The 18,639-nt window shown below is 42.7% G+C and overlaps 1 long non-coding RNA gene across 5 annotated transcripts in view; it reads left to right on the forward strand.

Annotated features, from left to right (window-relative positions):
- The window catches only part of LOC108407669 (uncharacterized), a 75,715-nt gene extending 60,517 nt beyond the window's left edge, over nucleotides 1-15,198 (forward strand). For 4 of the 5 annotated variants that reach the window (XR_012127252.1, XR_001855782.3, XR_012127251.1 and 1 more), the window contains one exon: nucleotides 11,798-15,198. This is a non-coding gene — a long non-coding RNA (uncharacterized lncRNA). Of the gene's footprint in view, nucleotides 1-530; nucleotides 10,813-11,797 lie in introns of those variants that run through there. The other variant, XR_012127250.1, reaches the window with a different exon arrangement.
- Nucleotides 15,199-18,639: the final 3,441 nt, after the last annotated feature.

The following is an 18,639-nucleotide window of genomic DNA, read 5'->3' on the forward strand; positions in this document are numbered from 1 at the left end:
CCTGTGGCTACCAACCTGGTTCGATGCCAACTGGCTCATTGGTCACTGACCACTTTGGGCACAAGAGTTGTGGCAAGACTTATGCACCTCTGGTCAGACTAAAATAGTTACAGTATAACGTGACAGGTCATTTGCCACTGGCATCTGCAGGAAATGATGAACCAGGTAAATTGACCCAGATACGTTGGTTAGAATGAAAGCCTGCCTCTGATGTAGCCCCATGGTTGCATTAGTGATTGTTGCATGTGAGGAAAAAGACAATGTGGGCTGTAGCCCATCAGTGGGGCATGCCATTGACCTTTGAAGAAGTTATTAGAGCCCAGCAGGAGTGAGTCATGCTCCTCAAAAGGGACTTACACCAAGTTCCACAGCAACATGGGACAATAGTTAAGGGGCTGATACCCCTCATCAGGTGGCAGATAGACTATATTGGGCTGGACCTCTACCTGTGTCTGAAGGATATCAGTATGCCATGACTTGTGTGGACACAGCTACTGGATTTCTGGTTGCTTTTCCTACCCTTTTTGCAGACCAGCAGATGACCAAAAGAGGCCTGGAGCATCTCTTTGCCACCTATGGTGGACAACAGGTAATTGAGGGTGATCAGGTAACCCATTTTACTGGACGTACCCTGCAAGAATGGGTACAACAGCTGGGTATCAAATGGAAGTATCATGTGTCATAGAATCCTACCACAGCAGGCATGATAGACAGGCAAAATGGTTTATTAAAATCAGAATTAAAGTCAAATACCAATAGTCTGTGGGGATGGTGAGTCCACTCATGGACGTGCGATGGCATTGAACGAGACACTGAAAGGGAGCCCTGAGCCTGTAGACATGTTAACACATATTGCTGCCTCCTCTGTACAACTGCAAGACAAACCAAGGAAAAATCACTGAAGCTGAGGTTCAGCCACTAGAATAATATCTTGCTGCCATCACTAACTGCACCGATTCCTGGAGACTCCATTGAGTGGATGTGACGTAGACGTTTCAACACATGGACCAATGATGGTGGCTTTCCTGGAACCTTGGGGACAAGTCCTGGAATCTGGACTCCTGTATATTCATGGAATAATAGCAGAGTGGCCGCCAAAGGTCACACTAAAATATCCTGAACGGTCAGAAGATAGGAGCATCTTACCGGGGAATTTGGTTTTATCATTATGGCCATTGCATGCACTTCCAGCAGCACTATATATAGACCCTTCAGTAACTGCCACAGGGAAAACAGTAAAAGTATGGTATACTAGACCTGGAAGGGACCCCCTACCTGCTACAGTCCTATGATAGGACCACTCTCTTGCATGCATCCTACCTGATGGACAAGATTTGCCTATGTTGGTGCCATTAAAACATGAATCTTATCACCCCTAAGGAATTTGTGGATTGGAAACTTCCTCTGGCTTGAGGATTATTGTGATTTTTGTTATTAGGAACCTCCTCTGGCTTGAGGATTATTAAAATTTTTGTTACCTGTATCAAAATCTCATTGTATATCAAATTTTTAAATAATCTCTAAGTTGTTATCCTGTTGCTGTGGTGGAATCTAGTTACAGTGCTCCAGCTTTCTCGCACAGGGACCTTTGTGGAAGATGGAAAGCATGCAGATTGTAAAGCAAGAATCCTGGCGGGGATGAGTGTAGGGAAGTTGGGGTTCCCATGATGAGGATCCTCACTGAATTTAAACCACCTGATGATGTAACTGGCCTGTTGCTAGGCTACCACTTCCACAACTTTAGGCAATAAGCTATTATTGCACTATATAAGGAGCTCGGCCCAGTGCTCTGGGTGGAGACAGAGATGCTTGTACTTAACCTCCTGCCAGGAGAACAAGCTGGGTAATAAACCCTATCACCCCAATGAACATTTGCTGTCATTTTCTTTGGTTAGCTTGAATCCATAGCAAACGTGCCCAGGGCTGAAATCCATTGGCAAGACAATTGGCATTGTTGGCAGTATTCACTGTTGACCAAGGAAAAAGACAGGCTGCCCATAAGTGAGGGGTTCTGCAGCCAGCTGCTGCTGTGAATCGGGAGACAGTGCATTGTCCCCCAATGGGTATGTGTTCTGAGGTCACTTGCCTCCTCGAGAACTGGGCCCCACCCCAGGACAGGTGGCAAATGGAGGTGATACATGAAGGAGTAAGGATAGCCCTTGGTATAGTAAGTAGGTCTTTTGAGAGACAGAATGCCTGTGAGGCTGCAGGGACTGGGGGTTGGCTGCTTCTCACAGTATTAAAAAATCTACAGATGAGAAGGACATGCTCCTGAAAAGTACCCATGAAATGGTAGCACGAGAACGTGAACTGCAAACTTCTGTGGATTCCCTGAAGAAAGAAATGGCATTGATGCGAGAGGAAACAGCACAAGAATGCGGGCAGCGACCTGCCATTGAAGAGGTAAAAGATTCCTTACACAATGAGATGGCAGCACTGCCAGGTGCTCTGAAGGAGGAAAGGGCCATCAGTGAAAAAGACGAACTCCTGAAGGAATCACAGGGAGGTGGCATGAGAACACCAGCTGTGAAGCATTGAGATGAAGGTAAGAGAGCTGCTGAAGACTAAGCTAGCATTGCTGTGAAGCACCATAGAAAAGGTAAAGGTTGTAGCAGAAGAGGCACTCAGGAGAGGGGAGAGAAATGTGACATCAGCCCTGGAAATGGAAGAGCTGGGGAAGGATGAAGGGGTAGTGCCAGAGGCAATGACCCCTTCTGAATTGAAATCACACCCAGCGGTTGTAAAGGAAATAAAGACCCAGCAGCTTAATGTTCCCCAAGGAGAAGAGTAGCCCTTTTCCCAGGTCGTGGAGCACTCTACACTACGCCCCTATCCTCAGGCTGAGCTGGTGGATTTGGGCTCCTGTATTGGGTAGAAGACCTCAGAGTCAATATCAGCTTGGCTCCTGTGTCTGTGGGACTTAGGAATGGATGGAATTGTTCTGTCGGTATCAGAGATGGTTGAGCTGGCTTCCCTGACAGTGTTGCCTGTCTTGAGGCAGTGATTACCAAATGCACATAAGACCCTGGGGAGTCTCTCCCTCCTCCATTGGCTTATGGCTGCACTTTGTGCTGTGTGGCCCAATCAGGGTGATCTACCATCCTCTCCTGCTATGCGGCATGCATATGCTGAGTTCCAACAGGTGTTAAGAGAGCTAGGCATAAGAAATGCCATCTATAATCCAAAGAATTTAGGCCCAGATGAAGAGATTTTCACTACTGGGATGAGAAATATTGGGCTACAAATGGCTCCCACATCTGTCTTTGGGTCTCTAGTGGTCATTCTTTCCCCTCACTTAGGGCATCCCATAAGCAAGGTGACATGTACAGTAGCAGACTTGGAGAGGTGGAATCAAGGAGAACACGAAAAGAAATAAGGTCTGCTACTCACAGGAAGAATTTAAAGGGCCCCATGAAGGTTATGAGGACCCAGATGTGGGTTGATTTAATATGGGCAGAAGTTGGAAGGAAATAAGATGGGAAGTCTGATAGGATCTTACTAGAGCTATGGCAACACCTGAAACCAGAGCAGCAGTTCCATACATTAAGACCAAAGAGTCAGAGGTCAGATGCTGAGCCACAAGTCTGGCCTGTTTTTTTATAAATTCCTACTCGAGAGTGAGTCTACCTCACTTGCACCCTCATTGGGAGATTATTGGGGAACACAATCTGACTGAGGGGATGTTCGAGATATCTTCCCTGATGGACCAGAGGGCACCAGGTGCCACATGTTGAAATATCTATGCATTGGTCCCCAGTGAACATACAAAGGGTCCTGTCTCTGGTGGACACAGGGCTGAATGTTCACTGATTCATGGTAAACCTGAGCGGTTCCCCAAGACCTCCAATATCATAGATGGATACAAGGGTAAAGCTATCAGAGTGAAACAAGCCCAAATCCCATTGGGAATACAGCATCTACCCCCCAAAGAGTATACTGTGTATATGTCCCCTATCCCTAAGTATGTTTAATGGATTGATATCCTGCAGTGTCTGTGGTTGCAGACCACTGTGTGTGAGTTCTGACTAATATGTGTGGTGAAGGCAGTTTGGAGGGGACATCATAGGCACCCGCCCATAGCTTTGCCTGTGCCTCAGCAGGTGACAAATACCAAACAATACAAACAGGTTGGAGGGCATAAAGATATTGGAGAAACTCTCTAGGAGCTGGAAAAGGTGGGTATTATCAAGCTCACCTGTAGTCCTTTCAATTCCCTAGTGTGCCCAGTAACAAATCAAGATGGCTCCTGGCATATGACTGTGGATTACAAAGAATTGAATTAAGTCATACCCCCTATGCATTCTGCTGCCCCCTCTACTGCAAGCCTGATGGATACCCTCAGCCATGAACTAGCAGCATACCATTATGTGGGAGATCTTGGTAATGCCTTCTTTTCCATTGAAAAAGCACAGGAAAGTCATGAAGTTTGTCTTCACGTGGGAAGGACAGAAATGGACTTTCACCATCCTTATACAGGGGTACCTCCACAGCCCCAACATCTGTCACAGACTTGTAGCCCAGGACTTGGCTACATGGGGGAAACTGCCAACCATTCAGCTGTACCATTATATTGATGATGTTATGCTCACATCCGATTTTCTTTCAGATCTAGAAGGTGTAGCACCTAGACTGCTTCAACATCTACAGGAGAAAGGATGGTCTGTGAATGGTACAAAAGTTCAGGGGGCTTATCTGTTAAATTCTTGGGGGTCATCTGGTCAGGTAAAACCAAAGTTATACCAGAAGCAGTTATAGATAAAGCCCAGGCCTTTCCTTCCCATACAACTGTAGCATTGTTACAGGAGTTTGGGGTCTTCTAGGCTACTGGAGAGTGTTTATCCCGCACTTGGCACAAATTCTGAAGACCTTATATCTGTTGGTACAAAAGGGCGTCAGGTGGGAATGGGATGAGACATGTGCATCTGACTTTACTACAGCAAAACGGGCAGGCAAATACAAGGCCCTGTGAGCTGGATGTTCATGTGACTGAATAGGGTTATGGCTGGGGTCTCTGGCAACGGCTTGAATGAGCTCACCAGCCTATTGGATTCTGGTCACAACTCTGGAAAGGGACAGAGGTATGATACACTTTGATGGAAAAACAACTTGCTGCTGTGTAACAAGCCTTGCTGGCTACAGAACCCATCACTGGGATGGCCCCAATATAGATAATAACCACCTATCCCATCTTGGTGTCGGTACAAGACTGGACCCAAAATCCACAGAGTGTTGTGGCACAAATGCCCACAGTGAAGTGGGGTGCTTACCTGCAGCGGTGTATTGCCCTCTCTAGTAGCCCCTTGAGTGAAGAACTACAGCACTTATTGGGGCCAGTGAGATATAATAGTGAAAAGGAGGTAGAACCTGCTTTTGAACTATTAGTTGCCGAGAGTCCCTATCGGGAGGGAAGAGCCCGTATATCCAAAGATGCAAGGTATGCAAACAGCTCCAGCTGTGGACAGCCCCCAAAATGGAGGGCCATAGCTTTCCATCCTAAGACTGAGAAAATATGAATGCAAGATGGTGAGGGGAAGAGCAGCCAATGGGCAGAGTTGTGGGCCTTGTGGCTTGTGATCAGCCAGGAGCCCTCCCCTATAGTTGTCTGCACTGACAGCTGGGCTGCCTATCAGGGCATGAACCTGTGGCTACCAACCTGTTACCATGCCACCTGGCTGGCTTGTCACTAGATCTGAATTGTTGAGGGCAAGAATTGTGGCAAGACTTATGGGCCTGTGGTCACACTAAAATAATTACACTATACCATGTGACAGGTCATTTGCTACTGGCATCCTCAGGAAATGATGAAGCAGATAAATTGATCCAGATACGTTGGTTAGAAGGAAAGCCTGCCTCTGATGGAGCCCAATGGTTACATCAGTGATTGCTGCATGCAGGGTGAAGACAATGTAGTCTGTAGCCCGTCGGTAGGGCTTGCCACTTACCTTTGAAGAAGTTACTAGAGCCCGGCAGGAGTGTTTCGTGTGCTCCAAAAGGGACTTACACTGAGTTCCACAGCAACATGCGACAATAGCTAAGGGACCTATACCCTTTGTCAGGTGGCAGATAGACTATATTGGGCTAGGCCTCTACCTGTGTCAGAAGGGTATCGGTATGCCATGACTTGTGTGGACACAGCTACTGGACTTCTGGTTGCTTTTCCTACCTTTTGTGCAGACCAGTAGACTTCCAAAAGAGTCCTGGACTGTCTTTTTGCCTCCTATGGCCGACCACAGGTAATTGAGTGTGGTCAGGCACCCATTTTACTGGACATACACTGTAAGAATGGGTGCAACAGCTGGGAATCAAATATAAGTTTCATGTGCCATACAATCCTACCCCAGCAGGTATGATAGAAAAACACAATGGCTTGTTAAAATCCGGGCTAACGTCAGATACCAGTAGTCTGTGGGGATGGTCTGTCCACTTGTGGACTGTGCTACGGCATTTGAATGAGACCCCAAAAGGGAGCCCTGAGCCGTGTGGACATGTTAACACATATTGCTGCCTCCTCTATACAAGGTCAAGTACAAACCAAGGAAGAATCACTGAAGCCAAGGTTCAGTCACCGGAATAATATCTTGCTGCCAGCACCAACCCCATAAAATCCATTGAGGGGACACGGCCTTGGACCTTTCGACACATGGACCAATGATGGCTGGCTCTCCTGACACACTGGGGACAAGGCCTGGAAGCTGGCCTCCTGTGTATTCCTGGAATAACAGCAGAGTGGCCCCCAAAGGTCACAGTAGTATATCCTGAATGGCCAGAATGTAGGAGCATCTTACTGGGGAGTTTTGTTTTACCATTATGACCAGTGCATGCACCTACAGTAGCAATATATATATATATACCCTTCAGTAACCCCCATGGGGAAAGGAGTAAAAGTATGGTATACTAGACCTGAAAGGGACTCTCTTCCTGCTGCATTCCTATGACAGGACCAGTCTCTTGCAGGCATCCTACCTGATGCACAAGATTTGCCTATGTTGGTGGAATTAAAACATGTATCTTATCGCCCCTAAGGTCTTTGTGGATTGGGAACTTCCTCTGGCTTGAGGATTATTGTAATTTTTGTTACCTGTATCAAAATCTTGTTCTATCTTAATTTTTGTTATTCTCTCTAAGTTGTTGTTATCCTCTGTTGCTGTTGTGGAATCTGGTTACAGTGCTCCAGCTTTCTTGCCCAGGGACCGTTGCGGAAGATTGAGAGCGTGTACATTGTACCTCACTGAACTAAAACCACCTGATGATGTAACTGGCCTGTTACTAGGCTACCGCTCCCACACCTTTAGGCAATAAGCTATTATTGCACTGTATCGAGAGCTCGGCCCAGTGCTCTGGGAAGAAGCAGAGATGCTAGAGCTCGACCTAGTGCCAGGAGAACAAGCTGGGTAATAAACCCTTTCACCCCAAAGAACGTTTGCTGCCATTTTCTTTGGTCACATTGAATCCATAGCGAACTTGCCCGGGGCTGAAATCCATTGGCAAGACAGTCTTTTTGCATTGTATCTTCGATATAGCTTCTTAAAAGAGAAATTGCAGGTTCCAAGGGTAAATACCCTAGTAATTTCTCTAGATAGTATAAAATCTCAACGGGATTTGTACTATTACATGGTTGTCAGACCTTTACTTCTTCAAATACTTTTCATCTATACACCTTTTCTCTTCTCTTTCCAAGATGACTAGGACACTAATAACCGATTTCTGTTATAGTCCCACAGGTTCCTGAGTCTTCTTTCTTTCTTTTCTGTCTTCTCTTTTCTTTTTTCTTCCCTTCCCTGCCCTTCCTTCCCCTCCCCTCCCCTCCTCTCCCCTCCTTTCCTCTCATGCATTTTATCTATTCTTCAAATTGATTAATTTCTATGATTCCACCTTCCAGTTCATTAATTCTTTTCTATTCCCTTTCTATTCAGTTGTTGAGTCTCTCCATTGAGTTTTAAAATTTTCAGTCATATGTTTCATGCCTAAAATACCCATAGTGTTCTTCTGTATATCTTCTGTTTCTTTCCTGAGAATTTCCTTCGTTTATTTCAAGTATAATTGTAATTACTCACTGAAGCATTTTTATGGCAACTATGTTAAAATACTTTTCAGATAATCCAACACCTGAGGCATCTTGGTGTTGGTATGTGTTTATTGTCATTTCTCATTCAAGTTGAGATTTTCATGTTCTTTGAAATGATGAAAGCCTTTTGATTTTCTTTATATGATATGTAGGATTTGGTGCCCTTTCTTATAGGATGAATTACCTGGTGATGGTGGTAAAGAGTAAGCAAATCATCTTTTCTTTATTTTTTATTTGACATGCTTTCTGATCTTCCTTCTTACCTTCTATTTTGACACTAGAATAACAGCCTCCCTCTGGTCCACAGAAACAAGACTGTACACAAAACAGAGTATCAAGGTGGGCCTGCTGTACAACAGACTAAAAACAGGAGACCTGGGTCCCAAATATCTTATCATTCCTTGCTTACAGGACCATGGGTAGTCACTTCTCTTGTGTTGGCTTCAGCCCTGATAGAAAATGACTATATATTCCAATGGATAGGAACATGGGCTTTGTAGTTATGATGTATGATGTATGATGTAAGCTTGGGCACATTTAATTGTTGGCCTCATGATGTTTAGCAAATTATGAATCTTCAGATATATGAAACCCACATCTGATGTGCATACATTTTATATATATATATATGCACAGTGAATATAATGGGAAGAAATGAACAAATGTAATCATCTTTAATATTTATGGGTGATCGGTCTGCTGATTTAATTATATATTTATCCCTAGACTTGACTGTGTTTTCCAAAATTTTCCAATAGGTATGGATCACTGCTTAAAACATACATAAACTCACTGAAGAGTGCTTGTTATAATATTTCCGACATATGAAAAAGTACATAAAATTATGTAGCATTTCAATATGCTCATATTAAGAGTTAAAATATTATATTTACAACTCTTACTCAGAGTCTTTTCTGATTGCATTAGCCTCCTTCTAACCAAGGTAACCATTAACAAGAACTGGATTTTTCATTCCTAAAACATTTCTCTATAGTTTTATACATATGTATATATTCTCTATGAGACATGTGGTATTATTTTGTTGCATGTCTTTATCCACAGACGTTTGGCTATCTCATGAAAAGGAGGAATTAGAAATATGAGAAAAAATGCACATTCACCTCTCAACAGTGTGACCTGCACATATGCCTCCTTGTTATGTGTATTGTTTTTCAGAACTTTAAAAATAGACATACCCATTTTCTCAGTTTATATGCTGTAGGGAGCACAAACAGAATCTCGACATACTATTTTCAGTCACTTTTTTGCGTGTTATGTTCCAAGTTGTAGAGTTTCTTAGGTGCCAGCAAAACACTGAATGTATCCTGAATGTGAAAATTTCTTCCTCTTTGTCCAGGCCTATTTTCTCTCCTTCATTCCTACTGTTACTCACGGAGGCCTGTACATCCAGAACCTAATCTGGGCCATGCTGGCGAACCAAGACAGGGATTGCAGGGACTCAGTTTTTCTGTGTCCAGACCAACACCCAGACCCCTAGGTTGGTTTAGGCAGGCAGTTTAGAACTTGAGCTGATTCATATTTCAAGAGCTGCACATACACATTTTTTCCTTTACTTTTGTTACTTTTAGTTGCACAAGGAAGGTACTTTAAAGGTGTTTTCATTTATGTGTGTTGATTTCCCTGTGCCCTCAAGCTGAATAAACCTGTGACTGAACTTTTCCCCTGATTCACACCAATTCTCCCCCTCTGCAAGCTGGGGGCTGAGCGCTGGGTCATACGATGGAGACCCTCCCCTTCTGCTCCCCCGTGGCATTCACTGCTTGGCTAAATGGGTGGTTACACCTATGGGCCTACTTTCAGTTCCTGGGGCTTTGTTTGGAAGAGAACAGAAAGAAGGATGTTGTGAAATTAGTGTCATCTCATGACCTTCACTAAATCCTGGGAAGTGGAGACATCATCCAACTGCAAACTGTAAGCTTTATTGGAGAGACACACTTGCCTTCACTCTGGCACTTGTGGCACTCCTGGAAGGCAGCTAACTGGGACTGTCATCTTGTAGATTCATAAAGTAGTTCTGGGACCATCCTTTTAGCTAATTCCCTTGGCTTAAGGATGTTCCCCATTCTGATGCTGAGTCACTGTCCTATGACAAGAGGTGAGGATATTTATTTATTCTTACTTTTTCAGTTCTAAAACCAAGACACTTCTGTTGTAGACACAAATGGAAGATGCAGGAGAGGAAAAAATCATTAGAAACCCTTAAAGTCTACTACTCCTGATAACCACTTTTATCATTTCAATGTATGCTTATCCAGAAATTGTATGAAATAAATGTAACTGTATATTAAGAACAGAAATGGAATAATATCCTATGTACAACTTTGTAAACTGCTTTTTTACAACATAAATATCATGAGGGTCAATCCATGCCGAGCAATAAAAATCTATATGATAATAAAAATGGCAGTAGAATCCCTAATGGCACATTCTATTATGAGAATAGTGGTGAGAAAGGATGATATTTGGCTGAGTTCCCTGAGCCCCCTACTGTTGTAAGTGCCATCCCACACTTACTCATTTCACGGTCACCACAGCCTATGAGGAGGGGATCCTGTTGCCTGAGTTTGAACATCAGGGTACTGAGGCACAGTGAGGGCAGGGCTAGCAGAGCACACGACTAAGACTGAACAGCTTCTGTGTGGCTACTGAGCCCCACGTGTAACCAGTGTACACTATTGCTTCTCATTTGATGAGACCTTCAACTCTACTTTACCACCAAAAGAAAAGCCCTGCTAAGGTTTTCAACTGCAGTATATTCTTTCAGAAATTTCCTTTTGCTGGAAGCATTAATACATACATTCATGTATTTACATATTTATGTACAAAAGGTAAGGTCTTATTCTACATTTGTTTTGTGACCTACTCACCTTTTAACAGCATACCTCACAGGTCACTGATTGTGAATAAACATCAGTCTGTATCACAGGGATAGTAGAGATACTAATGAAATACAATAAAGATAGAGACAAAGAAATAAAAATCACTAAAATGTACTTATTACGTACCAGTGTTTTGTATGTATTGGGTCATTTGTGTTCATAGGACTATTATGAGTTAGATATTATGTTAATCCCATTTCATAGATGAAAAGCTGAAGGACGGTCATGTAGGAACTCGGGCCAGGCCTGCTCAGATGGGGGACAGGGCAGCTTGGGTTTGTACCCAGCACCTCGTGCTCCAGAGCCTGGAAACTGTCGGATGTGTTGGAAAGTGACAGCAGCAGCCTGCAGAAGCAGGTGCAGTTCAGGTGGTCATTAAAAGGTTTTACATGGTATGTTAAAATATTTACATAAAATATCTAGACCTAGTGACAGAGAGGTGGCTTTGCGACCTTGGTGAGAGCACGCTCATTGCAGTCATGGGGACAGAAGCCACAGGGCACTGAATGAGTCAGTAGAAAAATGAATATTAACAGGGAATGTAGAAAACTTTCTGGAACTTTGATGAGGGGACAAAGGGGAATTTAAAAAGTTTTTTTTCAATTGCTGAAAATTGTGAAGGAGCCATCTGATCTCAGATTTACCCCCTGAAATTGCCCATATACTCATTTCCCTTCTTACCCTCTTATTTGCACAACAGAGTTAATGAGATAGCTCCAATAAAACAGTGCACTCAAGATAAGCTCAATACATAATTAGTTAGTAGTGAATGGAAGAAGGAATAATTGTATGTCAAAGAGATGTTAGTAATTCTTGGATTTTTGTCTCCCAGGAGGAAGGCAGCACATGACGGAAATCCTGGTGTGATGTGGTTGTATAATGCATAATCCGAGGACCCCAGCACTGGTGACTGCAGGATAGGTCCAGAATTTTGCTGTAAATACATGAACATACCAAGTAGTTCAGGAGCAGCAGTTGGGCAAACACCACACCTTCACCTGACATCACGCGCTGAGATTATCAGATGAGTCAAAGAAAACCTGTCTTCCCAGCGCGGGGACCTGGATTAGGGTCTGCTAAGAGTCACCATGTGGAACAGTTTTTAGGAGCTCTGGAATCACTCAAGAAAGAGAACTTTCTGCCTTCAAAACTTTGAACTGAAGACATTTCAGGGAGATATTTGCTCCTTTTCCCTAGCTGTCTCTAATTTCATTAAAAGAAACAATAAGAAACACTTTTCACAAAGCCTGCCTTAGCCCTGAGGCTCATCCAGCCCCAACGCTGTCTCACGTTTAAAGGGCCCTTGTAGTCCCATTACCTTCCATATACTCTGGCCAGGTTTTCTCATTTACCCCTGAGGACAGCTCTGTGACGAAGGTATCATCAGTCCCCTTTCGCAGATGACCAAGCTCAGGCTCACAGAGCCTGAGTCACCTTTCCAGATAAGTGGTGGAATGGGGGTAAGGTTCCACCCATTGCCCTCCCCAGAGGACACAGAGCAGCCTCTCTTCTAGACAGTGGGCTTCCAGGCTGGAGAAATGGTTGGGTCACACTCCCCTACTGTTGTGGCCCTGCAGGTACCCACTCAGCAATCCCTCTGGTGACAGGGATGACAGAGGAAATTGAAATCATGCCACTGGTGCCAAGAGACCTCAGTGTCAGCCCACATCCCTTGAGTGATCCCTGAAGCGGGGAGTGGGGCTGGGACAGGAGGTCAGGTGTTGCCCTTGGGACAGGTGATCTGGAGGGAAGGAAGGTGATAAGTGTACAGAACTGTTTTAAGCAAGTGTTCACATTTCGCCTCCTTTCATCCTAACAGCTATTCAAGTTACACATCATTATAACCAACATTCATACCAGGGTGCTGCCTTTAGGGGAGCTTAATTCACCAGGGAGAAAGTTTGTTATCTCCTGATGTGATAAACAGGAAACTCAGGAATTAAATTTTTTTCGTTTTGCCTTGAAGCCTATACAGAAGTACAAGTGTTTTTGCTAACTTTTACTCACATATTTTTTTGTAGTGATGGGCATTTAGATTGCTTCTTACATTTTTCCTTTGTTTTCTTTTTTATTGCAGGCAGTTGTGCAGCAAACGTCCTCTTACCAGCTTACATGTGCATGTGTGAAAAAATTTCCCTGCATTACACGTTTAAACAACTTGAGACTTGATTTCAGTAGTTTTAGCTCCCTCAAAAAGTGCCTGAGCTTTCTTTCTTCTCTACCCACCTCCATACCTGTTGTTCATTTTACTTAAATTTATTTCTGATTAGTTTCCATTTCCTTGCCCTGTCCTAAAGTTGAGTCTCTCTCTCTCACCTACACACACACACATGTACGTAGACATACACACAAAGCCAGTTTTCAAATTTTTATTTGTGATACTTTTGTCCATTTTTCTATATTTAATATTTAATATTTGTCAGACGATAGGTGATAAAATGATATTTAGATGATTTAATTTGCATTCCTTAAATTACTAGCGAATTAGAATCTATTTTCTTGTGACTACTGGCCATTTGTATTTCTTCATCTGTGACCTCTTTATACATTTTGCCCATTTGCTATTTTGTTGCAGAAGCCCTACATGCATTAAGGCTGATACCATTCGCTGATTCATGGATTTGTGATTTTGATAAATTTTTGTTGGGTGAATATCATTTTCCATACACTCCAGCAAAAAGCCATGTTCCAGATCTCTCTTCCGAGATCCAGATGCTTCTGTTTACTGGAAATGTGCACTTGGAGAAAGAAGAGTATTAGTACTCATCCATATTGGAGGGATTGTCACGGAGAACATCTACAGGCAATTCTGAAACACTTCTCCCTAAACCCTGCATGGCCAGGGTGAAAAGGGTGCACTGTATTACATGAGGACAACGCCAACTCAGGATTAGGATTTCCGTGATCTTTACTCTGTGGCAAGATTTTAGAAATTACATGTTTCTGAGTTTACCTTTTCTCATTTATGAAATGGAAACATTTATAGCTGTATGAGACAGCTGTCCTGAGGAGCAAAAGAGCAAAATATTTCCAGTGTTATACCCAGCAGGTAGTATACACGATATCCAGGAGATGTTAGTTTCCTCCCTATCCTACAGCTGTCCTTCCTTTAAAGGGATTCCCATGACATAGTCCAGATAGCATGATCGCATGATGATCGTGTGGAAATGTTAAGTGGAAGGGAAACGTGTAAGGATTTGTCAGATAATTCAGGAAAAAGAAGAACAATCACTGGACCAGTTCCACAGGGTTTGAAGAAAAACTATCATGACCGGCATCTCATCTTACTTTGTTTCGTATATTTTCCTGTCCCACTTTAGATATCATTTTTCTCAAAAATAGTATGTGCAACGTAACTCAGAAAGAAGCTGTGCAAAAAAGCACTGTAGTGGAACACTGGGGACTCTGGGTAAGTCATTTCCCGTGTGCTGGGTGTTTTTTGGACAAAAACTCTCACATCGATATGGAAATAAATGAGATCCCATTTAGGAAAGCTCTTTGAAACCTTAGTAGGAAAGGAAGGAGCAGCGATTTCCAAGTAATTTCTTTCCAGTCTTCACTGCAGCTGTTATCATACTTCGTATTGGAAGAACTCAGTCTTCTTGTACTGTTTTGTAATTGAGTGACTATTTGTGGATGGTTGGAACTTAAAACTCTTACAAAAAGTAGGACCTCTGACCTCAGGAAACTATGGGGGACTCAGCTTTCCTGAATGCATGCTACTTTGTTATCTCATGTATTTCCTGCAATATTCTTGGCAGGTAGAGATTATGCTTTCTGTACCATTTTGTAGCTGGTAACCAATGATGTAGGGAGAGTAAATAACTTGGTTAGGAGTCATCCTGCCCTAAGACGGAAAGCAGAGACTGCCACCTTATATGTCCAAGTGCAGACTGCATGACGCTCAGCCATACATCCCACCAGAATCAAGTAAACCTTGCTTTCCTGCTGACCTGTGTCACTTCTACAATCTGTATCATCATGCCTGGTTCTAGAGTGCTAGTACTGCCTATATGTCTGCATTTCAGTGAACCTGGTTCAACCTCAGTTTCCTGTTCTGTAAAAACAAGGAGGTGCGAAAAGAACACAGATTTTTGCAGGTGATGATATGTTTGGTTGTGGTGATTGTGTTATGGGTGTATGTATAGGTCCAAACTCATGAAGGTGTTTACATTCAAATGTGTATAATTTTAAAAAATATCACGTATACCTCAATAAAGCTAAAAAACAGACAAGGGAGTATGTTTAAGTCATTATTTTTACAAGTAGAGTCCCCAGACAACCTGTATTCTAAGGAATATGGAGTCTCTAATAGAGGGACAGGTGTCATGCTGAGGATGAACACTTGAAGCAGTCCCCAAACACACACAGACTGGGAGGTCACAGACTTTCATGGACATTGACACATCAGCCTGGAAAGAGGTAGTAGTGACTGACATCCTCACCAGCAGTATCAGAGAGCAGGCTTCCCTCGTGCTCACCCACTGGGAATCCTCAATAGTTTATTGTTCTACTTTGCCAACATGGTAAGTGGAAAACCCCATCGTCATCATTTTCTGGATATTAAGGTTATTTAAAACCTTAAAAAGCTTTCCTAGCATACAAAAGACTCTGCTAGTCATCATTGTTATTTTTTTTTTAAATGTAGATGGGTCCAGTTATATAGGCAGCCTAAGAATGACACCACATATGCCTAGATTGACTATATCTCTGTGGGACAGATGTTGAGCTCAAGTTTAGTTAGGAGCTGAATCTGCCCTTTCTTGAGTCTTCCCAAATGGTGCAAGAGCTGGACCACAACCTGCTTCTGAGCATACCCTAATCCCATTATCCCCTACAGAAAGCAACCCTGTCTAGGAACTCACCTGCTCAGGTCAGGCTTGGATCACTCCAAGACATAACGTGTGCCAGTCTGTGTTAATCTGTTTCTGAACTCTGAAGTTGAGGGCTCCCATCTTGCTGCATCAGTTGCCGAGCCCTGAGAAGCTTCATCCTCTCTGCCACCCAGCGCCATGGGTTTACTCACCTGCATGAAGAGCTCTGCCCTGGGACTTTAAAATCCAGGACTTCCCAGCATTTTTCATACCTCCTGCATCCATTTACCTGCCCATTCATCTTGCTAACAGTCATCCAGTTAAGCATAAGACCGCACTCCACACCTTTGATTAAGTTTGAGGCGTCTCCAGAATGGAAACAATGATGGAAAGTGTGGTGCTCTAAATTCAGATATTAAATCTGAGAAGAGATGACTCCTTCCCATCAAGATTTCAACATGCTCAAGTCTATAATTAATGGTTTGAAAATACAATGCACCAGGCCCCATTCCACTCTCTAGTTACTCTCTTCTTTTATTTATTTATTTATTTATTTATTTATTTATTTATTTATTTATTTATTTATTTTTATTCTTTTTTTGGTGTCATTAATATACAATTACATGAGCTACGTTGTGGTTACTAGATTCCCTCCATTATCAAGTCCCCACCACATACCCCATTACAGTCACTGTCCATCAGCATAGTAAGATGCTGCAGAGTCACTACTTGTCTTCTCTGTGCTATACTGCCTTCCCCGTGCCCCCCTACATTGTGTCTAATTGTAATGCCCCTTATTACCCCCCATCCTCCCCAGTCCCTTTCCCTTTGGTAACTGTTAGTTCGTTCTTCGTTCTTGGGTTCTGTGAGTCTGCTGCTGTTTTGTTCCTTCAGTTTTTTTCTTTGTTCTTATACTCCACAGATGAGTGAAATCGTTTGGTACTTGTCTTTCTCCGCCTGGCTTATTTCACTGAGCATAATACCCCCTAGGGTCATCCATGTTGTTGCAAATGGTAGGATTTGTTTTCTTCTTATAGCTGAATAATATTCCATTGTGTATATGTACCACATCTTCTTTATCCATTCATCTATTATGGACACTTAGGTTGCTTCCATATCTTGGTTATTGTAAATAGTGCAGCGATAAACATAGGAGTGCATCTGTCTCTTTCAAACTGGAGTGCTACATTCTTAGGGTAAATTCCTAGAAGTGAAATTTTTGGGTCAAATGGTATTTCTATTTTGAGCATTTTGAGGAACCTCCATACTGCTTTCCACAATGGTTGAACTAATTTGCATTTCCACCAGCAGTGCAGGAGGGTTCCCTTTTCTCGACATCCTCGCCAACATTTGTTGTTGTTTGTCTTTTGGATGTTGGCCATCCTAACTGGTGTGAGGTGATATCTCATTGTGGTTTTCATTTGCATTTCTCTAATGACTAGTGATGTGGAGCATCTTTTCATGTGCCTGCTGGCCATCTGAATTTCTTCTTTGGAGAACTCTCTGTTCAGATCCTCTGCCCATTTTTTAATTGGCTTATTTGCTTTTTGTTTGTTGAGGTGTGTGAGCTCTTTGTATATTTTGGATATCAACCCCTTATCGGATATGTCATTTACGTATATTTTCTCCCATACTGTAGGATGCCTTTTTTTTCCCACTGATCGTGTCCTTTGCTGTTCAGAAGGTTTTTAGTTTGATAATGGTCCCGCTTGTTCATTTTTGCTTGTTTCCCTTACCCGTGGAGATATATTCATGACGAAATTGTTCATGTTTATATTCAAGAGAGTTTTGCTATGTTTTCTTCGAAGAGTTTTATGGTTTTATGACTTACATTCAGGTCTTTGATCCATTTCGAGTTTACTTTTGTGTATGGAGTTAGACAGTAATCTAGTTTCATTCTCTTACGTGTAGCTGTCCAGTTCTGCCCACACCAGCTGTTGAAGAGGCTGTCATTTCCCCATTGTATATCCATGGCTCCTTTATCGTATATTAATTGGCCATAATCCGGACTCCCTCTGTTCCACTGGTCTGTGACTCTGTTCTTGTGCCAGTACCAAATTGTCTTGATTACTGTGGCTTTGTAGTAAAGCTTGAAGTTGGGAACAGAGATCTCTCCTGCTTTATTCTTCCTTCTCAGCATTGCTTTGGCTATTTGGAGTCTTCTGTGGTTCCATATGAATTTTAGAACTGTTTGTTCCAGTTTGTTGAAGAATGCTGTTGGTATTTTTATAGGGATTGCATTGAATCTGTAGACTGCTTTAGGCAGGATGGCCATTTTGACAATATTAATTCTTCCTACCCAAGAGCATGGGATGAATTTCCATTTATTAGTGTTCCAATTTCTCTCATGAGTGTCTTGTAGTTCTCAGGGTATATGTCTTTCACCTCCTTGGTTAGATTTATTCCTAGGTATTTTATTCTTTTTAATGCAGTTGTGAATGAAATTGTTTTCCTGTCTTCTCTTTCTGCTAGTTCGTCATTAGTGTATAGGAATGCAACAGATTTCTGTTTTGCATCCCACAACTTTGCTGAATTCAGATATTAGATCTAGTAGTTTTGGAGTGGATTCTTTAGGTTTTTTAAATGTACTATATCATGTCATCTGCAAACAGGGACAGTTTAACTTCTTCCTTGCCAATCTGGATGCCTTTTATTTCTTTGTGTTGTCTGATTGCAGTGGCTGGGACCTCCAGTACTAAGTTGAATAGAAGTGGGGAGAGTGGGCATCCTTGTCTTGTTCCCGATCTTAAAGGAAAAGCTTTCAGCTTCTCTCTGTTAAGTATGATGTTGGCTGTGGGTTTGTCATATATGGCCTTTATTATGTTGAGGTACTTGCCCTCTATACCCATTTTGTTGAGAG

This window comes from Manis javanica, chromosome X, assembly GCF_040802235.1.
Source record: "Manis javanica isolate MJ-LG chromosome X, MJ_LKY, whole genome shotgun sequence".
NCBI lineage: Eukaryota > Metazoa > Chordata > Mammalia > Pholidota > Manidae > Manis > Manis javanica.